The sequence below is a fragment of the Epargyreus clarus genome, unplaced genomic scaffold (assembly GCF_041222505.1).
Source record: "Epargyreus clarus isolate Ecla_fem2 unplaced genomic scaffold, WU_Ecla_fem_2.2 ptg000024l, whole genome shotgun sequence".
Classification (NCBI taxonomy): domain Eukaryota; kingdom Metazoa; phylum Arthropoda; class Insecta; order Lepidoptera; family Hesperiidae; genus Epargyreus; species Epargyreus clarus.
Genome location: NW_027332231.1, coordinates 7750589 through 7772941, shown reverse-complemented (window position 1 = coordinate 7772941; position 22353 = coordinate 7750589). Strand labels below are relative to the sequence as shown.

Below are 22353 nucleotides of genomic sequence, written 5' to 3'. Positions count from 1 at the left end.
CGGGTTCGATCACTGGCTCGAGATGTCTAAATGATTAATTTAGAGTTCTGTTCTGAGCCTGGGTGTTTATATATTAGTATTTGTGTTTGTCCATGGAACCCACAACATAGTAAAACACCATTGTGGGAGCTACGAATGCAGAAAGCGTAGCATTACCTATTTTTACTTGTTATTAGCAAAATAAAATTTTTTAAGTAAGCTGACACACAATTTTAATTAAAAAATTCATTAAATAAGTGTGCAAATAGAGAGTCTTGACATTTAGTTGACCAGTAACAGCTTAATTTGGGATAATAAAAGTTTATAGAGGTGTTTAAGCGAATATAAATCTCATACGTGATTATAAAGGTCCTAGCACAATCCACATATTTCAAACGTATTCCATGTTTTAGGAGCGCTTAATTGTTTTTATAAGAATGAGTTTTTATGTTTTGACAAATATGACTGTTTTGGTATTTGTTTACATATTTGCCCATACAAATTCCAATCAGCGCCCTTAGCCGATTGTATCAGAACTATAGTGTCAGTAACCTAATATTAAATGTCTAAATTGACAAAATGACGCTTTATGTTTTGTCTCTCTTTTTTCAAACATGTGAGGCAGACGAAAAGACTTGAACACTTACTTATTGTCACGTTTACTCAGTCTGCTGAAGCAAATAAAAATAGGTAGCCTAGGTGCTTACCAATATTTCGTAAAATGTACGGTGAAAGGTTTTAGGATGATGTGATTAGGATCTTATTCATGTTTACATGTGATTGGATAAAAGAAAACTTCGAAAAATATTAATAAAAGTACCTTTCTTACTCGTATAAGCGCGGCATTTGTTTAAGCAAGATTTGCCATTTGAGCTGGTTAATGTGATTCATAAGCTAGCTCATTCTACATGTTGGCAGGGCATATATTCTCCCTTATATTCATTTTGATAAAAAAAGTCAATGTGTCCTGTTGATCTCACGTCAACGCAGTTCAAAGTTCGCGTTGAGTGAACAAGAAGAAGTTACAAGGTGGTAGAACCCTTTGTGGTTCGACTCCGGCGGCACCACCGCCACACCTTTTTCTGCCTAATAACAGCAGTGCTAGGCACTGCTGTATTCCGTTTTGAAAGGTGTGGTAAGGGAGACATTCTCTTCCGAGGCGTTCCAGCTCAGTCCTCAGGGGTAGCGGCGCATCTGTGGCCGACATTAGGTAATCAGGAATATCTAATCCTATGTGGGGTTGATTACAGATGTCCATGGGCAGCAGTAGCCACTTACCATCAGGTGGACTGCATGCTCGTCTGCTACCCCTAAATTGTAAAAAAGCCCAAATACGTAATTTCGTACAGCCATAAAATTCTCGAACTGTCGGCGATTTAGGACAAGAAGAACCTATAATGTAGAGGTGCCCTAACATATAAGAGATTATATTCATTACAGAATTTAGATTGCAGTGCCTACATAACGATGAGGTATCTATGTTTATGGCTAAGAAAACATAGTATTCAACAGTCATAAATGATAATAGCACCAGTATGTTCCATCATTAATGTACTAGTAAGTTTGTTGTCAATATCAAAAAGATGCTCTATCATATATTTTAATACCGTTTTATAAGTACGAACAAAACAAAATCTCGAAACTATGATTCTAATTAAATAGATACTTTAGCACTATAGTATAGATAGTACGTATGTCTTATTTACCTTTCAAACCTGAAGACACTAGCAGTCGACACTTGTTATTAGGCAGAAATAGGCGTGGAGGCGGTGCTTCTAGCACCTTCTAGAGATATAACGATATGAAGTCTAAGTCAAAAATATGTTATTAAAAATAGATTATTTACAAAACTCTTTTTGAGCGCCAATATTATATCTACCACCACCTCGCAAGGTGTTTCGAATAAACCTTATGAAAACTTCTTTCTATTTTATGGGGGTAATCATACGATTTCTTAGTATGCTTAGCTTGCAGCGTTGTATAGCTCCGTGACATGTGTAGATCGTAACCGATCTATAAAACTAGGCATGTCTGGCGCAGTCAGGGGGGTTACTACCATCTCTTAAAACAATATCATTTTAATCATACTTTTACATTTATGCAGGAAATTTAACTTTTTAAGCAAAATATGACAATTTCAGTTGGTTTTATACAATGGATAAGCGAAAAATTAATAAGGGTTTAAGTTTGTTCAACTGTGTATGACGGAATATTTTACTGTTTTAAGGAGGAAATAAAACTTTCCTGGACTATGATGGTTTTAAAAGATGGTGGTAGGCCCCCAGGAGTTGATTAGGTCACCGCTAGTGGCTAAATTATATGTGTGCGTCCATCTTGGCGTCAGTCTTGCTTGTTATTAGATGGCATAAAGGGATTGGACATATCTAGCACGGAGTGGTTTATTAACGGATAAGACACTGTATATATTTACAGATATTGTACTAATGTATTCATATGTATCGGTACAAGGGTACTTTCAGTATTCATTAATATTTATATTTTTATATTTATTTCTTTTATGTGCATCTAATGTGTTTGGCATATTTAAGGTCTATAAATATAAAAGAAGGGTTCATTTGCGTTTCTGATTAATACGGAATCTTCTACTTGTCCGCAATGGAGCAGAATTACTTATGATCTAATCTTTCCCCAGTTCGGCATTGACAATGTTTCTCTTAATAATTTCCATATTTTATAACTATGAGTTAATTTTAGCGATTTTTTATATAAATGTTGCGAAATACACATGATTCCAATTGGATAAAAATATATCACAATTAATTTAGATTGGTAATTTGGTCGTTACTAGTAGTTTAGTTGGTACCTACTTTTTAATTATATTCTAATTTTTTTTATTAACAATCAAAAAGTTATATCTACAAAACAATGACTGAAGAAATGCTGTAGTTGCAATATTTGCTATGTCTACGTATAGCAACGGTCAGTAATTCTTAACTGTTTTACACGGTTCTGCAAAATTTCTCATTCCACATAATAAACGTATGTCACGTCGTACTTGCCTCGTAAAATTACACCTGTGTTTTACAGCTTTCTAAGGAAAATACAGCAGTACTCGTACGCGACGTGATTGCGTCATTTCGAAGAAATTATCCCAACATATGAAATTCTTTTGCGGTGAAAATATGTGTTACTACTTTTCTATTTTTCGTTTTATGTTTCGTTAATTAATTCCTAATAATAAATAGCTAATAGACATTTTTTTTTTATAATATGGGATTAGCAGACGAGCATGCAGTCCACCTGATGGTAAGTGGCTACTGCCGCCCATGGACATCTATAATTAACCCTAGATAGGATTAGATATTCCTACCTGAGGTCGGCCACAGATGCGCTGCTACCCCTGAGGACAAAGGTGGTACGCCTCGGAAAAGTCTGTCTCCCTTACCACACCCTTCAAACCGGAACACAGCAGCGCTTAACACTGCTGTTATAAGGTAGAAGTAGGTGTGGCGGTGGTGCCGCCGGAGTCGAACCACAAAGGGTTCTACCACCTTCAATATTATTTAGTTATTTAAATATTATATTTATAATATACACTCAGGTTGGTATCTACTATTAAACGCAAGCCTATTGAGTTAAAAAAAATGCAGAACAATGAATATAATAACTTTAGTGAAGTAAGAAATATTAATTTTCAAATATTAAATTGGGCAATAATTTTGTAGGACTTAATTAGTAAATATATATATTTCTGTGTATTTATTTAGGTACCAACATACACAAATACCTATTACTAATGCAGAACACAGTGAAATACTTCTCCAACTTTAACTTAGGTCTCAGGGGATGCAAGTAACTGACACATTTGACATTATTTGGGATTGATGACGGATGTCCACATGCGGCAGTAGCCATTAAATGTTAGGTGGACTACATACTCCCAAATTATAGAAAATAAACTATTAACGTATAATTAAAGATGTAATAGGTTCTTAGAGGTAAAATGCTCTTGTTGCTCAACGTCAGATAGGATTGCGATCCTATCTGGGGTTGATATCAGATATCCATGACCACTCACTATCAGATGGACGGTATGCTTTATTGTTTTAAGCACTTCTGCCTATATCAAAAAAGAGATAGCTACAAATAAAATATTTGAATAACTTCTGCCAAGTCCATCCTTTTTTATTACAATTTATAATGCCATCGAAAACTAACAAATTGTATACAAAAATAGAATAATTTATACGTTATAACAATTTCGCCAAGTCTGTCATCGGTAGCGTGGCCGAGCGGTCTAAGGCGCTGGTTTAAGGCACCAGTCTCTTCGGAGGCGTGGGTTCGAATCCCACCGCTGCCATGGATTGAATGAGATAATCTTTTAATAGTTCTTATTGAGAATCACTATGTAAATATGTAAATTTTTAAATAAAATTTTATTATATAAAAAAAAAAAAATATTACCAAAATTATTCAGGTCAAAATAGTTTGTACCCTTACCAGGAGTTTTTATGTTTCGACAAATATGACTGTTACGATACGATGATACGATTTCCTAGTTCTGACATAATCCGCTAGGGGCGCTGATTGGAATTTGTATGGGCAAATACGTAAACAAATACCAAAACAGTCATATTTGTCGAAACGTAAAAACTAAACAGACAAACAACAAATAAGACGTAAGGGTACAGATGTCATTTTGGTATAAAATTATAAATGAGAAAAAATTATAAATGAAAAATTGCCTGGAATGCCTCGGAAAAGTATGTCTCCCTTACCACACCCTTTAAACCAGTTCAAAACACAACATTTAACACTGCTGTTAGGCAGATCAGGTGAGGGTGGTGCCGCCGAAGTCGAACCAAAGAGGGTTCTACCACCTTCAACTCTAATGACTTCATGAGTTTAGATTTCTTCGCGATGATGTAGTTAACCGTCAAAGCATGCAAAAAATACTTTTGATTTTGTTTTTGTTTAAAAAATATGATTTTGTTTTTGTTTAAAAAAAAAAAAAAAAAACTTAATTTCTGAGGTGTCGTGGGTGAAAATCAGATCTGACCTCCTGATTAAAAGACAATTAGGCTATCATTGCTTTAGTTGCAAGTTAAATCACCCAAAAAAGTGTTTGTTCATTTTTAACATAAAATAAAATAAAGTATCATGAATCAGACGAGCATTTTTGTGATAAGTAACTTTACGAAGTAACCTAGTACGTTGCGGTTACCAAAGATTTTGTAAGCGTTCATACTAAATTTCATCTCTCTAACTATATTATTAATGAGTCCCAATATAACCTATAAAGTGATACTATCATCTTTATCGCACACTCTTTAACAAACAATCGAATATATTGAATTAACACCTATTTCTGCCTCATAACAGCAGTATTAAGCGATGCTGTGTTCTGGTTTGAAGGGTGTGGTAAGGGAGACATACTTTTCCGAGGCGTTCCAGGTTAGTGCTCTGGGGTGGCGGCGCATCTGTGGCCAACCTCAGGTAGGAATATCTAATCCTATCTGCGGTTGATTACAGATGTACATGGGCAGCAGTAGCCACTTACCATCAGGTGGACTGCATGCTCGTCTGCTACTCCTATATTATAAGACAAAAACGTGCTAAAGTTTAATCACTTCTACATCACTAATTTAAGTTGCGTCGTATTCAGTATTTGCGGGATCCGTTTGAATTATATCTCTGCGTTGGTCCCTGTTAACCGAAACGCACAAAGTTAATCATATCGCACATTAGAGTTCCTTCACTTTGCCAACCCTCTTCCCCGTAAGGTTGCCACCCGTACTTTGTAGTAAAATATTGTATGTTATTTCAGACTTTATACATTGAGAACTCAATTAATACGAAAACACTGAGTTTCGAGTATTGTGGGATGCCTCTAAATTCAATGCGAAAATTAATTATTTAACTATAATTTCTATCTTTGTTACGCTTGCCTATTTTAACACAAGTTCCAAATGTAGCCCGCCATTTCCTCTAACTAACTAATATGTAAATCGTATTAACAAAAAGGTTGCCGATCGCTGATAAAACATTTTTCGATAATAAAAATCCCTTACATCTTGCCAGAACAAAAAATACCAACTTAAATAATAATATTTTATTTTCCGATTTTCTTTATTTTTTATCGTACGTAGAGAATTCTCTTTGATTCTCTTTTCACATCCAAATAAGTGGCAATAGGAAAATAGTCTTTTCGTATCCAAGAAGGTGGCAGCCCTATTCTCTGTGCGATACCACATGGCGCGGCGAACAGGTGTATCGCCCGGCATTTATGCGACTCGCGCCGCGCGGGCGAGTCGCTCGGGAACGATCGATAATCTCGCAACTCGGAATAAAAAATCGTTTGAAAATAGCGCGCGAATTATTTAAGACTAAAAATGAATTTTGCTTCTTATTTTTTAATTTATTGGTGTTAGTGTACTGATGTGTGTAACTGATTTAATGATGTACTGTACGCGTATTTAAAAGTTCGCGCGGTTTCATTCCAGTTATTTATTGGTAAGATTTATTTTTTTTTTTGCGTGGATAATATATTTATTAAGATAAAGAAATATTTTTTTTATTATTCTTCATAAAGTGTGACATTATTTTTTGTTGGTTCTTCATAAATATAATAGCGATGGATAAATATTTTTTTTATGAAAAAAAGATAGAAATCACAATATTACGATAGAAAAAAATGCAAAACTCAAAATGAAAATGTGAGAATTTCTTCTATACTAATTTTAATAAACATAGATAATATTTACATACGTGACTACAAATTATCGGTAACAATAGCGCAAAACAATAAGAGAAATGCCTTGAGTGAATTTTAACCATGTTATGACAATTGAATTTTCTTTTCCATGCTTATTATGAATATTAATGAGGCGATTGTTTTAAACTATGCCATAAGAAAGTGGAAGCAACCTTTATTATGACCTGAACATTTTCCTATTGTCATCCAATTGACATGCTAATCCTTACAAGATCGCGATGTTAAATGTTACATTTTTTTATAATATGGGAGAAGTAGTCGAGCATGCAGTCCACCTCGTAAGTCGCATCTGTGGCCGACCTCAGATGTGATATCTGAGGTCGGCCACAGATGCGCCGCTACCCCTGGGGTAGTCCCCAGGCTTAGTAGCTGGAAGGCCTCGGATAAGTATGCACATAGGCTTGGCATTGTAGTCTTTATTGTTCACTTATAGATTTTGATTTGATATTAAAGATCATGAGCGAAGTTACATAGAAATTGAGAAGATTTCAGTCATCTACCTACCGTATAAATTCGGGTACTACCACGACTAATCAATTTGATGTTAGAAAGAAATAAAAATCTTATTCCTTAGCTAATTTGCAATATTTTACTTCCGTCACTGACGTACAAGTGTATTACGTACCAGTAAATTATACTTTTCATTTTTTTTTCCAAAAATTAATACTTTTTATCTTTGGATTAAAATTAACCCCCTCATAGGAAAATCTTGGCTATAGCCTTGCTCAAGATGAATCCTGATTTCAGTCCGCACCTAAGTGTTTAAATATCAAAATTTATGTCCACATCTATTTTCACATCTCAGTATGTTACACGGCAACATGATGCAAACTCTATCGCAGGAACCAACATTTTTAAAAAACATCCCTCATCTTTCCTGTAGATTGTTTTAGAATTAACTCTCATAAATCTCAATTAATTCAGGCTCCAAGAGGAACGGTCCCATTCACTTACAACATTGAAGGTACGCTTCCGATAATATTGTTCCGGTGGTTTCCCACACGACGCGGCAAAAAGAACAGCTCTCGATAATAACCACAGATAATTGACGTTCCATACAATATAGCTCACTAGCTTAACCGCCTGGATTTGTCTATGAACTTTTACCTCTCTATTGCCTCTTACATAGATTAGTAAAGATACTTCGCCGCCTTGAAATTGAATGAAGCCACAAACGGCTTATTAGTAAGTTCTTTTTGTGAATTCTTGACAAATAAAACATTTTTAGAGAAAATTTACGAATAAATAATTAATACCGCGTAATTTACATAATAAATAAATAATTATTTCAAATATTTTAGGGAAATTTTAGCACGGAGACGTGGCAAAACTTTTTTACGCATCTAATTCATTTCTCAAAACTGGGTACATTTTCTTGTTAGGAGTGAGTAATTTTTACTAATCTATGGCCTCTTATTAAAACAAAGTAGTGGTCGTCAAGCGGTCGTAATTCGACTTTAATAGTAGAAAACATTTTTATTGTGATAGTAACTAACTAAGCTCACTAAAGCTATTGAACAAAATAATCGGTCTTGAGTTGTTTCGTTTTTGTCTAAGTATTTTTAAAGTAAGTAAAAAAAATCGTATCGCCTATTATTTTGTTCAACACAATCTTCTCCAAACAGAGATTTATTAAGCTTATTTTTTATAAGAGGTACAATAAAAAAAAACTTAAAATCTGTCTGGCTCTCTCCGTACAAACTAAATAGAAAAATCTAATAAATATAGATAACACAGACCAACAGACAATTTATTTTGATTTGTATACAAGAATGTATACGTTAGACAATATAAAAAGATAATAGATGATTGTACTCGTATGTACCACGGCAGGAATTCCAACTGATATGGTCGCGGTCGACTAGCTTCATAGATTCTAGGAAAATTATAGGTAATTATCAGTTCATTAAATTTATATAAAGAAAGGCCTCAAAGCGTGTGAGGTCTATCAATTCGCACTAAGCCAGCGCGGTGGACTATGGCCTAAAGTACTCTCACTTTGAGAGGAGATATAGTAATGGGTTGACCCATAGGTAAGTATAGATATCTCACCGCCTTGTAATTGAAGGAAGCCATTACATGGCTTAAACGGCTGATAATTCTGTCAGTCGTTTAATAGCTGTCATGGTGTAATTTACGCGGAACAATACTGAAATGCGCAGTTAAGTGGTGCAAAAACACGAAATCGAAGAAAAAGTGCGGAGAAACATCGTTATAAAACTACAATATTTTATTATTTTTCAAACACGAAAATAGATGACAGTGACAATTTCAATTGTCAAAACTGCTCACATTTTCTTGTTAGGAGTGAGTAATCTTTACTTATCTATGGGTTGACTGTTAACAACAACAGAAGTTAGACTTCTTTAGATCTACTCGGAAGTGAAATTTAAATATACTCCCAAACAGTCACACTAAAGCATAGGATCAAAGGTTATTGATTCCGGTTCAATACAATCGTTCCTTTATAAATGTTAAACACGTATATCGTTTGTTAACGAATGAATAATAAATATAGAATTCATTGACGGAAAAAACATATTCCAGATTACGTAGGTGTATATGTCACCGGAATTTGGGAACCCACTCCGTACTTCTTGATGTCATTCTAACCTATCCCAATTTACTTAAAGAAGTATAACTTCTACAAGTATTATTATATATTAACGTTACATGTTTCTGCTTATAATCATTATTACTTTTATAATTTCCACACGTCCGGTGGTTAGTTGTGGAGAAATATATTATTACACAGCAATTACAAGTATCGCTTAAGTATCATACTTGTTGGAGACACTATAAAATTACCTATAGAAGTTGGAAAGCTATTAAACAGCACGCGTGAGAATGATTTGTATTATTGCACAATTTCTTAAGAACCTACACTAAGAAGCTGTAGTAAATGAGAAGTAAATAGCAATCGAATGTCTAGTTTAATGAAACTTTGTAAGTTAGTTCGTAGCCACTTTATTTGCCATGTAATAATTGGGGCTTATAAAGCGACTTAGGTGATTTTCCATATTGGATTATATGAAAGAATAGAATATTTTCCCGTAGGATTAAGACAATTAAGTCGACTAATTACAATTTATTGGAGATATAGTAGGTACATGTAAGCAATGAAGGATGTACGAGTAAGTACATCACGCCGTTTTGGTAATACACACTCATAAGTCATAATAATCATAATCAAAAGTATAGAGTCGAGAAACGTACATGACATACAAACCTCCAGAACGGTAGGTTCAATTCATAATATTTATGAATACATAAGTTATACTTCAATTGGTAACGAGACAATATCGACCGCCTTCTAGTTCGGTAGGCGGTGCCGAGGCCAATGTGGTCGGTTTAACGGTAACGTGGTGCCACTGACTCCGCCTCCTTTAACTTAGAAAAAACATTTCTAATCCACGGTTAAGATTACGGTATTACCAAATTTAATACCTCTTATACCGTGAATAAACATAGTAGTGTGTACCTAGTATGACCCTGTAGTACCGGGACCAGAATAGGGCTACGGTATCCCCTGTCTGTCGTAAGAGGCGACTAAAAAGGGCTTCCGGGGTTGCGGGCGGCAAGAGTGGGAGCTCAAACCGTCCAGCAAGCGACCCCGGGAAGGATAGCGGTTTGTGTGGTCGCATATCGCTGTAATCACCAGGGGATGTGAGAGGAGCGTAAATAGATCCCCCCAGGGCAGAGCCCGATAGAAGGGCATCGCGTTAGGAGGACTCCGGTTGTGTTCCGTTGGAGATCCCGGAGTTCTCCACCAAACGCTGAGGACGGCCACCGGGGGGGTTTTAGTGCGGTAAAAATCCCACATAACCCGGCGACACTCCCATGGCGCCGGGTACTTTTTGAAGGTTTCCCCCTCGTCAACAAAAAAAAAAAGTGTGTACCTAGTATATTTGCCCATACGTATTGTGATCATGGGCCACCGATTCCACGAATGTAGGTACATCATTGTCAATATTGTTTACTTACAGAAGTTGACGGTTCTGCCTTGAAGGCAGAACCGTCTACTTCATCGATTAGTTTACATTTAAAATTTCATTATTCAAGTAAAAGTTGAACAACATGAGTTTTTATGTTACCTTCGCTTCAAAGACAAAAAACTTTTCAAGAACGACAAAAACAATAAGCAATAAGAAGATATTTATAATAAAAATATATGATTTATTTATTAACACTTAATATATTTCTTTTCTTTTATAATATAAGAGTAGCAGACCGGCATGCAGTCCACCTGATGGTAAGTAGCTACTGCCGCCCATGGACATCTGTAATCAACCCCAGATAGGCTTAGATATACCTACGTGAGGTCGGCCACAGATGCGCCGCTACCCCTGAGGACTAAGCTGGAATACTTTGGAAAAATATGTCTCCCTTACCACACCCTTCAAAACGGAACACAGCAGCGCCTAACACTGCTGTTTTTAGGCTGAAATAGGTGTGGCGGTGGTGCCGCCGGAGTCGAACCACAAAGGGTCCTACCACCTTCAAACTCATTTCTTTTATTGAAATATTATTTTACTGCGGATGAAAAGTTGCTGTCGTAAATTTTTTGCTTGTCTAACTGTTTCTGATTTTCCCAAAAGATATAGAAAACATAAGTCAGTAATAAGCTTAAATTAAATGTTTTTAATGGTAATCTCGTAGACAATTATTAAGGAAAATGTAACCAGTTCTGACAATTGAAATTGGCACTGATATCTATTTTCGTTTGAAAAATATTCAAAATGTAGTTTTTAGATCATTTACGAATGAAACGATATTTCTCCGCACTTTTTTGACGATTTTTTACACATCTTAATTGCGCATGTCGGCATTGTTCCGCGTAAATTACATCATGACAGCCATTAAATGGCTGACAGAATTGTCAGCTGTTTATGCCATTTAATGGCTTCCTTCAATTACAACGCGGTGAGATATCTATAGTTATCTATGATTTTGAGTATCAACTTCCTGGCAATAGAGCTGTCTACTTATTTAAAAAAATAATAACATGAACCTGGAATATTCACATTTTAGAAAACACAGAAAAAGCAGTAGATGACCACAGAGTAACCAGTTAAGTAGTGGAATGACCATAAAGACATAACCGTCAAACACTTGATCTACATCTGTAACACATCGCGTGTAAGTTTTCCGTTACTCTGTGCCTAACTCGTTCCGTTACCGAATTGGCCATAAGCAGGTACCAAATATAACGGATGCGCACGCGCACACTCCGTTTTAATTATTTTATGATTTTAAATAGACGCGCGGTAACGGACTGCTTCATATTGATCGTTATCACGTAAAGGTTTTAATCTTTCTTATTTGGAAGCTCTGCCGCAACGCCGACAAGTTATGTGCAACTTTGAAGTATTATTAATTTTAAAGAATTGAATGTGAATAAAGTTGTTGTCAAAATTATCAAATTATAAATGATGTCTAATAATCTCTTTTAATGGTAATTATTATGAGTACATCACAAAGGTAATAAAAAAATCCTAAACGTTATAAAAAGTCTGTTCGTTTATATGCCTATAAGTTAATAATTACACTGAATAAAAAATACAAGATTTTTCCCATAGCTGGTTTTTAAGAAATATTGTTGGACACTTGATAGGTATAATCATAATTAACGATACTTTAACGCATAGATCAGTAAAGATACTTCGCCGCCTTGAAATTGAATGAAGCCACAAACGGCTTATTAGTAAGTTCTTTTTTTTTTTTTTGAGAAATATAAACATTTTTAGAGAAAATTTACGACTAAATAACTAATACTGCGTAATTTACATAATGAATAAATAATTATTTCAAATATTTTAGGGACATTTTAGTACAGAGACGTGGCAAAACTTTTTTACGCAACTATTTCAATTCTCGAAACTGGGTACATTTTCTTGTTAGGAGTGAGTAATCTTTACTAATCTATGCTTTAATGATAAATCATACGTAAAAACTATAATTGTTAAGTTGGTACAATACAATAAACGATTGACCTTTTAATTTACGTTCTTATTGTATAGGTATATTCAAATTAAAAGCTTAGAAAACGACTATTTGAGTAATAATTACAGTAAAATTAGTTTCGTTTACAATAAAATTTCTAATATTTTATAAGCATTAAAAAAACTTTTCATACTCGTTTATTATTTAACAAAAAAAATGTATTTGTCTTATAATATAAATAAATATTTACCAACTGTTAAGGAATTTAGACTTAAATAGCTATTTTAGTGTTTCGTTTATATTTGCTTCATAATTAAAATAAGATCTCACGAAGTTAAGCATCATTAAATCGTTAAAACTCTCTAAAAACGAAACTATTCCACGTATTTTATCGATTATTCAATTCAAAACATAAAAAAGATCGTAAAACTCATCCAGTGTTAACATCTAATAAAAAACGCTATTAATATAATAATAAAAATGGCTACTATTGTTAGAATAACAACGAATGTTACCTATAAGTGTAATGCGAATTAACATACTATATTTAGTGTTGTAAATGGATCTTATAATTTACTAAACATAAGTAATAGTATGATATTATTATTTAAAAATAATCGCTATTTTCTTAACTCAAATATGTCTTTACCTTTACCTACTAAGGCACTGCTGTCCTTCCGCCTGTCATAGGTCTGTATTTTGAACCGGAAAATGTAAATGTTTAAAATTTAATAATATGGCTACTATAATAACAAATATAATAAACTTAAATGTTAAAAAAGTGGCGCCCGATTTCGCACTTGACCGATTCGTCTTTGTTTTGTATTTTGTAAATACAAGGAACAAACTTAACCTTTCTACACATGTTACTCGTCTCCACAAAATAAGTAATTCTTTTGTGGGTCAATGTATCCGTTTTTATAATAAACTGCCCATCAAAATCAGAAATTTGTCAATTAATAAATTTAAAGTTATTATCAAAAGCACACTTAGTCGTAAAGCTTATTATAAAATTTCTGATTATATTAATGATAAAACAGCTTGGGACTGATCAATAACATAATTATTAGTTAATTAAGAAAATGTCAAAGTGTAGCGTATCTTGCTGAACAAACTTCTTTTTTTTTAGATAAATGTAAAGCAAGATACTGGAGCTAATGCTTTATTAATTATATGTAAAAATTATGGCATTTAAAAAAAAAATTAAAAAGAGAATAATTATTTTTAAAATTAAAAAAGACAAACCCACTGAGTTTCTTACCGGATCTTCTCAGTAGAGGTCGCGTTCCGATCCGGTAGTAGTTTAAGAAAATATTGTAACTGACAATTTGTAAGTGCCGCCGTTGGCCTATACAAAATAAATATATTTCATTTCATTTCATTTCATTTCATTTCATTTCATTTCATTTCATTTCATTTCATTTCATTTCATTTCATTTCATTTCATTTCATTTTGCTCATCACATGTCTAATTTTTCACTTGACGTCATAATTTCACTGTTGTGTTATTAGACTATTAACGTCCCTTTCCTGGCCACGGGTGTCCTCTATGAATGAAAATCCTTACCCATAGTCCATCACGCTGGCCATGTGCGTGTTGGTACACTTCACATAAAATGGAATACTTACAGAACTGTCAGGTTTCCTCACGAAATATACCTACGTACCATAATTATTTTCTAATACGTACAAAACTAAAGATGCGTGCTTCGGATTGAAACCACTGGACTATTAGGTATATATCACCTGTTAACACACAAGCAAAAGGAATTAATTCAGTTCACCGACTACTAATCTTAATTATTCGCTTCAAATCTCTGCAATTCATAATGAATTATTAATTCAATAACGGTATAAATTGCTATTGCTTCGGGGAAGGTTAAGAGCATATAAGCATATTGTTATGCATGAATGGGCTGAATAGAATTTAATACCGAGTTGATGAGTATTTAAAGCAAAAACGGTAGCCATATTGTTCATTGGTTGTTCCATGTCAGTTATAATAAAATTACGATTCACTAAACTTCACTAATGCATTATCATGTAATGGCTAATTTAGATCATCGGCGAACTATTCGTCGAAAAATTGTCGAATAATTCGTACACGATGCGAACACAATTATACCATTTTATATTCAATGAATATAGACAAATAAATACGAGTAAAATGATAGAATTGCATGAGTCAAAGTTTAATTATTGACGACCTGAGCGGTCACAATACTGATCTCGGACTCGCATATGAACCTAGATTTGTTCCCAGAAAATACTGAAATCTGAAGAAGCAATAAAGGAACCTGCTAGATACAGAGCGCAAGGGCCTGGTCAGAGGCCAATAATAAGTAGGGGAGGTTCACTCGTTACTTACATCCATTGCAACCGTCTAAGATTTACGTCTAAATATTTTAGACAAAAATTGCCATTTTTATATTCGGACTTTATGAAGCTAACTGGAATCAAGTTTATTTGTACGATCATACAGTCCCCCTTATAGTATAAGGCTACTGCCGCCCATCGAAATTAGTAAACAACTTCAAAATAAAATAATAGAACTAAGATGAAACGCCTTGAATAAGTATTTCTGCCTTCCCACATGTTTCAAAGCGGAACACAGCAGCGATTCTACCTTAAAGTGATTTAAATCTAAAATTAAGATTTAGTCTATCTGCATGAATAGATGATAGTTATTTTAACGGCCAAAGTTAGAACCTAGCAGCCAAGTACAAGTTGTTTCGTTAGAATATGCTAATTTAAGATAGTTTAGCTACATGATATATGGGGCTTTGCTATCAATTTCTATCAATCTCAACCTAGTTTCACAGATAACTAAGATGATACTATCAAACAAACAGTTCAATAAATCATTCAGGTATAATACTTCCAATGCAGTTTACAAATACGAAAATTGCTATAACATTTACCTGAGATAATTATTATATTATTAGATAAATTGTATTAATTTATTAATTTATTCGATAAGACAAAATTTTTTTTTAAAACATAATATATATATTAAAAATTTATGTTTTAATACAGAGCCGACTGAGCTAAAAAATAGTGTTAGATTAGTTATAACATGATAATGTATTAAACGTTATAACAAAAAACAGATATTAAAACTCAATGTGTTTTTCTGTCGCCCTGTGTGGTATCTCGAATCCTATCGTACTGAGATATCGTATTACGAGACGATTAAATATATAATCTTATTTATTTGTGTTTAAAAAAGAAATGTGCCGTTCTACCTACATTCGCCTAGGTTATATTATTTGTTTTTACATTTATGCAAGAACTCTACATGTTATAGTGTAAAGGAGCACCATGTATTGCCCACTTTTAGTCCTTTATTATTAGGAGAATCTCATCTTGATGTAGGTACTTAGTGATGCCTTTTTTTGGCTAATCTCGCTAATGATTTAGATCTATTTTGTTTGATTTTTAGGTAACATTAAATAAGAAGAATTTAAAATGTTGACTGCAGAACATCATAATACGAGGAATAAAGGCGTCATGACTGTTAATAAGTAAATCGAATAAATTTTGAAACATGTTTGTTTGTTATAACTACGTCATTTGAATACCAACAGTATTATTATAATGTATTACAAAATAAACATTTCAAACAATAAACAGTTTATGGACTTAACTGGCAATATTGATGTGGTCTCACGTTCGTATGGCAACTCTGCGTAAAGTCGTAATTTTAAACTCAGAACACGCCTTGCATAATTTGTTGTATTGGTAAAATACAGGAATTCGCTAAAATAATTCTACTTTGCTCTCAATTGTTTTAGGGTTTCGTACAGAAAGAGAAAAACGGTGCCTTGAGTCCGTCCGTCACAAAGCTCAATATTTTGAACCGTAACAGATACATAATTGAAAAATGTTTTTGACTGTGTATAAGATGCTATAACAAATACTAAAAATAAAAAGTTTATTAATTGAACCGTAATAGGCAGACATTTTATTTTTTTCAGTGCACGTACATCTATAGCCAATAATAAAAATAAGTTCCTACTAGTAGAAAACATTGTAGTCCGGAACCCTCAGTGTGTAAGTTGGACTCGCATTTAGCTAATATCTCCCAGTTATATGGTTAGGTACAGGAATTGCATAATACTTATATGATTTGATATTATTGTTATATGTTGTAACAATGTTTTATTTAAATAACATTTTTGAAGGTGATAGAACCCTTTGTAGTTCGACTCCGGCGGCACCGCCGTCACGCCTATTTCTGCCTAATAGCAGCAGTGTTAGATGCTGATGTGTTCCGTTTTGAACGGTGTGGTAAGGGAGACACACTTAGTCCTCAGGGGTAGCGGCGCATCTGTGGCCGACCTCAGGTAGGAATATCTAACCCTATCAGGGGTCGATTACAGATGTCCATGTGCGGCAGTAGCCACTTGACATCAGGTGGACTGCATATTCGTCTGCTACTCCTATATTATAATGAAAAAAAATCACCATGTCAATTCTAACAAACTCTAATTTACCATTTCTAATATAATGATGCATAAAATAATTGACAAACCCTATTAAAACAGGTTCATTTAATAGAGTCTACTAAGGTGCTTTAACTAGTGTCCATAAAACATAAAGAGCTGACCTTGGATTTAACATAATAATTATTCGTTATAGCTAATTTTACGCCATAAAACGCACAGCAGCGATAAACACCGTTATATTCTTAAATAAATATGTTGTATTATAGTCGTAAATACATATTAGTTTGTAATAATGATATACGCGTTTAAATATTCCTTACGAAGTTATTAATTGTAATTATATATACGGGAGTAATTTGATTTTGAAAATAAACAAAATCTGGCTAAGAATCTCAAAATTTTCTGTGGTGATCCTCTGAGGAGTCAACAGTAGGTATATTGTATTTAAATACAATGTTCATCAAGTTAAATTTAAAGGAATACATCAAAGGTATGTCGAGACAAGGTGGATTAATCAAATAATCAATTTTCGGACAAAAAAATATTGATCTTTTTAATCGATACCAAATAACGAATCATTCAGATGTAGGATAATCGATATTTGATTTTCTGTTGTAATTCCATAGAAATTCGCTACTTCTTAATGTTAACTAAAGAAGAGATAGCTCTATTTATTATTCCCTAAGCAACTTGAACTTGATATTTGCATATTACTTATACGAAACAGCATTCAGAGAAGAGCAAGAAGTCAGAGATATTATATAGGAGTTATTATAATTGTATAGTATTAGATATTAAAGAGTTAAGTTTTCAGTTTTTCTACAACATTTTTCATTAAATTTTGTAAGATTTTTTCGTATGTTATGCTCTACTTCTACAAATATAGGCTATTTTTATTTATTTTATTCATTTATTATACTAAAGAGCACGGCTAATATTATCAATTGCCTTACTTAAATTTTGTAATTTCTATTTTCTTCATTCTCAAAAACTCGCAAAATTGCATACGATGTTAATAAACTGTTATGTCTACAAGTTTCTACCATGCGTTTTTACTATCGAAATCTTGCTCCGTTCAGAATGTGCAACGCTGAACATTAATTTGTTCACGAATGTGGAAAGAAATGCGACCAAAACGGGAAACAATGCACGCGGAGTCACGTCAGGAAAGTCGGTCATTCACCATGGTATGACTTATCACGATTTTGGGGTTTTTGCTTTTATGCCACAGACACGTCATTTTGAACTGATTGCCAAGGCAGGATTATGTTTTTCGCGCATATCATGTATAATATTCTCTGTGACATCGTACTTTTCCAAATATTACGGAATGAACTACCAAGAATTATGATTAAAAAAAAACTGACTGCTTGTATAGATGTAAAAGACACCTTATGCTTTTTGCATTATATGCGTGTATTTGAGGTTTCTACATGTGCTGCTCTAAGACTGAAATTATAGAGATTGAAGTATGGTGGCGGGAGGAAATTATCCAGGAAATATTACCTGGTGTTAAAATTAACAGGATCTGAAATATATGTCAACTGTAAATGAACGTTTTGTATGAAAATCTTGATAATACCCACTTTATAGCTCTGTAGGTACAGGTTCTATCGAAGGTTCTATCCTATCTTACAACTATATCTTATGTTTTCAAAGCAATCAAAAATATCTATTTAACAAATAATGAAAATATTTAATCCTTAAAATACCTACTTAGTTTAAAATACGGATGCTTTAATTGACAGTAAGATTGTAGCTAATTGATCTAAATCGGATTATACTAAGCATCACAAAAAAAGGAAAATCCGACAAGCAAACTCAGCTACACATGTTAAACAGATCAATGACATCATCTTGTAACTATCAGAGCAATTGATCGCTTAGCAAACAGTCCAAATAGTTTAAAACAGAGTTTACGAAACAAGTCGGAATAATCCTTAATCAGCAATCACGGCTTGAATACTGATAGCTAAACAAAAATAATTGCACTACGGCCTGTGAAGCAATGTATAGTAGAAGGTATGTTCTGAATTGTAAGAGTCAAGTGAAATAATTTTGTGAGGCCTGTGAAGTAACCGATAGTCAAACTTATTTTCTAAATTGTAAGAGTCAGAAATAATTGTTTGGAGTGAAACTTGCATGTATTTTAAACATATAACACATACGTAGACAGTTTTATTGCTATGTTATGGTAAACTTTTCCCAAACATTTAATACACTTAGTTTCTTTTATTTAGAAAAGATGATTCTTCTTTATAGAAACCTGAGGTTAGATTTAATTACTGGGATAGAGTGGACCGATCGCACTAGGCGCCTAATTACAAAGTATTAGGAATCATGGCCGAACGTAGAGGGAGAGGGGGAGGTCTAGGAGGACCTATCCCTTAGCAAAGGCTAGAAAAATAATCCATCAAACAAGAAGATTTTTTTGAAATAAACAAAAAAAGGGTCAAATAACAAAAATAATAATAAAAGGATCATCAACGCTTTTGCGAACTTTTCTCTTTATAGTCTCACTCCTCCCTTAACCCTCTTTCTAATCGAACCAAAGGTACAGTGCCGGCGCTAGGCGCTGCAAGATTTATCTCTGATCAAGGGCTAGTGCCGGTGCTGCCAAATATAATAAAACTTTAACAAGCAACTAAAAAAACTTCCTAGAAGGTAACACAATCTTCTTCATACTTTTGGGCTTTAGTTGAAAAATGACAAAATAAACCGCACGCACAACTAAAATAGAGGTAGAAGTCGTTATTAAGGAACGTTAACAGAGAAAGTATAATATCCACGCTCTCTTACATTTCTAATGTTAAAAACTTGTACAATTTAACATATTCGCGTACTTCTGACTTTATTTGTGTAAAATCATGAATATTTAATACAAATTTTAAGGTTAAACTAAGACAAGTTTCTAAAACTTTGTATTTAAGAAACATTAGAAATTACCATTTATGAGAACTAATGTTATCGGTTATCACTTTGTCTAATATTCTGTATCTGCTTATGAATGGAAATATAAAGCAGTTAACTCTAAGAGTATTAGCTAGAGTAAACTAATATTCTACCGCGATATTAGTATTACAAAATTATTTTCCAATTAAATTATGTATTTTATAAAAAATCTCAAATAATGTTCCAACCTATTATTTAGTATTATTTTTCTGGCGAGTAAAGTGAAATGCAAAGACTTTCGGCTCCTATAAATCTCAACCTATTTAGAAAGTTTCACCTTACAACCTATTTACAAGGAAATTTATAGTCGGGATAGTGAGTACCCTTACCATGAGTTTTTACGTTTCGACAAATATGACTGTTTTGGTATTTGTTTACGTATTTGCCCATACAATTTCCAATCTGCGCCCCTAGCGGCTTGTATCAGAACTATAGTGTCAGTAACGTAACATTAAGTGTCCAAATTGACAAAATTGCGCTTTATGTTTTGTCTCTCTTTTTTGCGAACATGTGAGGCAGACAGAAAGGCTTGATCACTTACTTATTGTTACGTTTACTCAGTCTATTGAAGCAGTGGAACAGAATATTGGGTTGAGTAAACGTAACGTAAAATTGTGCGATGTTTTGAAAACTCATGGTAAGGGTACAGGAGTCGGATGAGAGACTATGGGAGCTTTTCCTATCTAGCGTATTAACGCCCGCACACGCGTCCCGGACACATGCGCGCCAAGTGTATCCTTTCGTTGTGTACAGGCATATAGGGATCGTCACGTCACGAGAGTGCAACGGGTTAATTCGTGTGTGCACACACGCGTGACATAGACCGACCTTAAGGCGCTTTACCTCATGAATTAACTTAATGCAGTCTCTTCGCAACCCGTATCTGTGAAATACATATATGAAACGCTAAGACGCATAAACACGCACGACAAGAAAACCGTTCTTAGTGGCCTAAGGACAATGCCCATGAAAGTATGGACCGCCGTCCAAAGTTGCATTAAATTGAAACTTGTTGTGGACGATGTATAATTAAACAAATACTACCACCAATAATTATTTTTAGATCAGCACCCTGGTTCGGAAGTTATTTACCGAAATGTTACATAACCTCAAAATCGAAAATATCCGACGATAGATTGATGGTCGGTTTTAACTGATAGCAGGTACCTATAATGTAGTTCGATTAACATACTCCATTTACTTTTAAAGGTAGTAGGTAAAAAACCCTAAAATAATCTTAAAAACCTAAAATAATGAATTCCGAGTATAAAATACCGCCATTTTAATTTTTAAGAACAACAATCAACATTTCGTCTTATTTTATCTTAAATGGAATCCCCTGTTCAAAGAAACTATTCTGATCGACAAACTATGTAAAAAAATCAAAAAAATATTTTAATATTACTTTCATTTTGACGCATGAGAAAAATCAGTACCAAGAATGGGCATTCTCCTTAATTATTATTATTAGGTGATTTAAAATAATCATAAGTAGAATGTAATTTTATGCCTCTGATAACATATCTTTATTAGCATCTTCCTAACTAAAATATTAGGTATATTTAAACTACTGTGAAACTAAACGCCTCAATTAGAAATAAGTTTGAATTTCAAGCTCGTTAGAAAACTCACCGCTGTCCATGATTAGCCAACTTGTGGTTTTGGTTAAGTGAAATAACAAAATTGTGGGAACTCTGTTAGTAACTTTGACAGATAAGTCACGCGGTTATAATTTGTACGTCTCTAGTTTAATTGAGTAATTATATAAATAATTGCTTTCTACAACCATAAATAATAATATGTGTAATTGTACTCGTACATCAATAAAAAAACTAAAGCGTTTCTTATTTAGCTTTAAATAAGTTTTGTTTTCTACCCTCTATGTTTTAAGTAATTTACCTGATAAAATCGAATATCTTCTTTCATATTCATAAATATTTACAATAATACATCTTTATCCATTTTATCACACATTTAAAAAAAAAACAGAAATCAGAAAACATTTCATAACTCAGCAAAGCAAGAATGAATAAAAGTGACATGAATTATCAATAACCAGCAATTATGTGATCTATACATGAATCGATGACTGTAACACTATGCACAACGAAAGGTATTTATAATATCGATCGGTATTTGGTCTTTCTGGCAACAACTTGACCATTACGACAATAATGGTAGCTGCCAACAGCAATTGGGCTTACGACATGCATGGAACGTCCATGCAGCATAAATCCTCATTTACGACGCAAAGAGCATGCTTATTACACAAGATTAGGCACCATACATCGCCCT

General features: G+C 33.6%; 1 protein-coding gene and 1 non-coding gene across 2 annotated transcripts in view; both read left to right on the top strand.

Moving 5' to 3' along the window:
* Window positions 1–4218: 4218 nt before the first annotated feature.
* Window positions 4219–4300, top strand: TRNAL-AAG (transfer RNA leucine (anticodon AAG)). Its single transcript has one exon. It is a non-coding gene; the product is annotated as a tRNA-Leu (tRNA).
* Window positions 4301–6238: 1938 nt separating this feature from the next.
* Window positions 6239–22353, top strand: part of LOC140752170 (uncharacterized) — an 82661-nt gene continuing 66546 nt past the window's right edge. The window contains exon 1 of the mRNA XM_073086365.1: window positions 6239–6453. The gene's annotated coding sequence lies outside the window, so the exon portion shown is untranslated. The remainder of the gene's footprint in view (window positions 6454–22353) is intronic.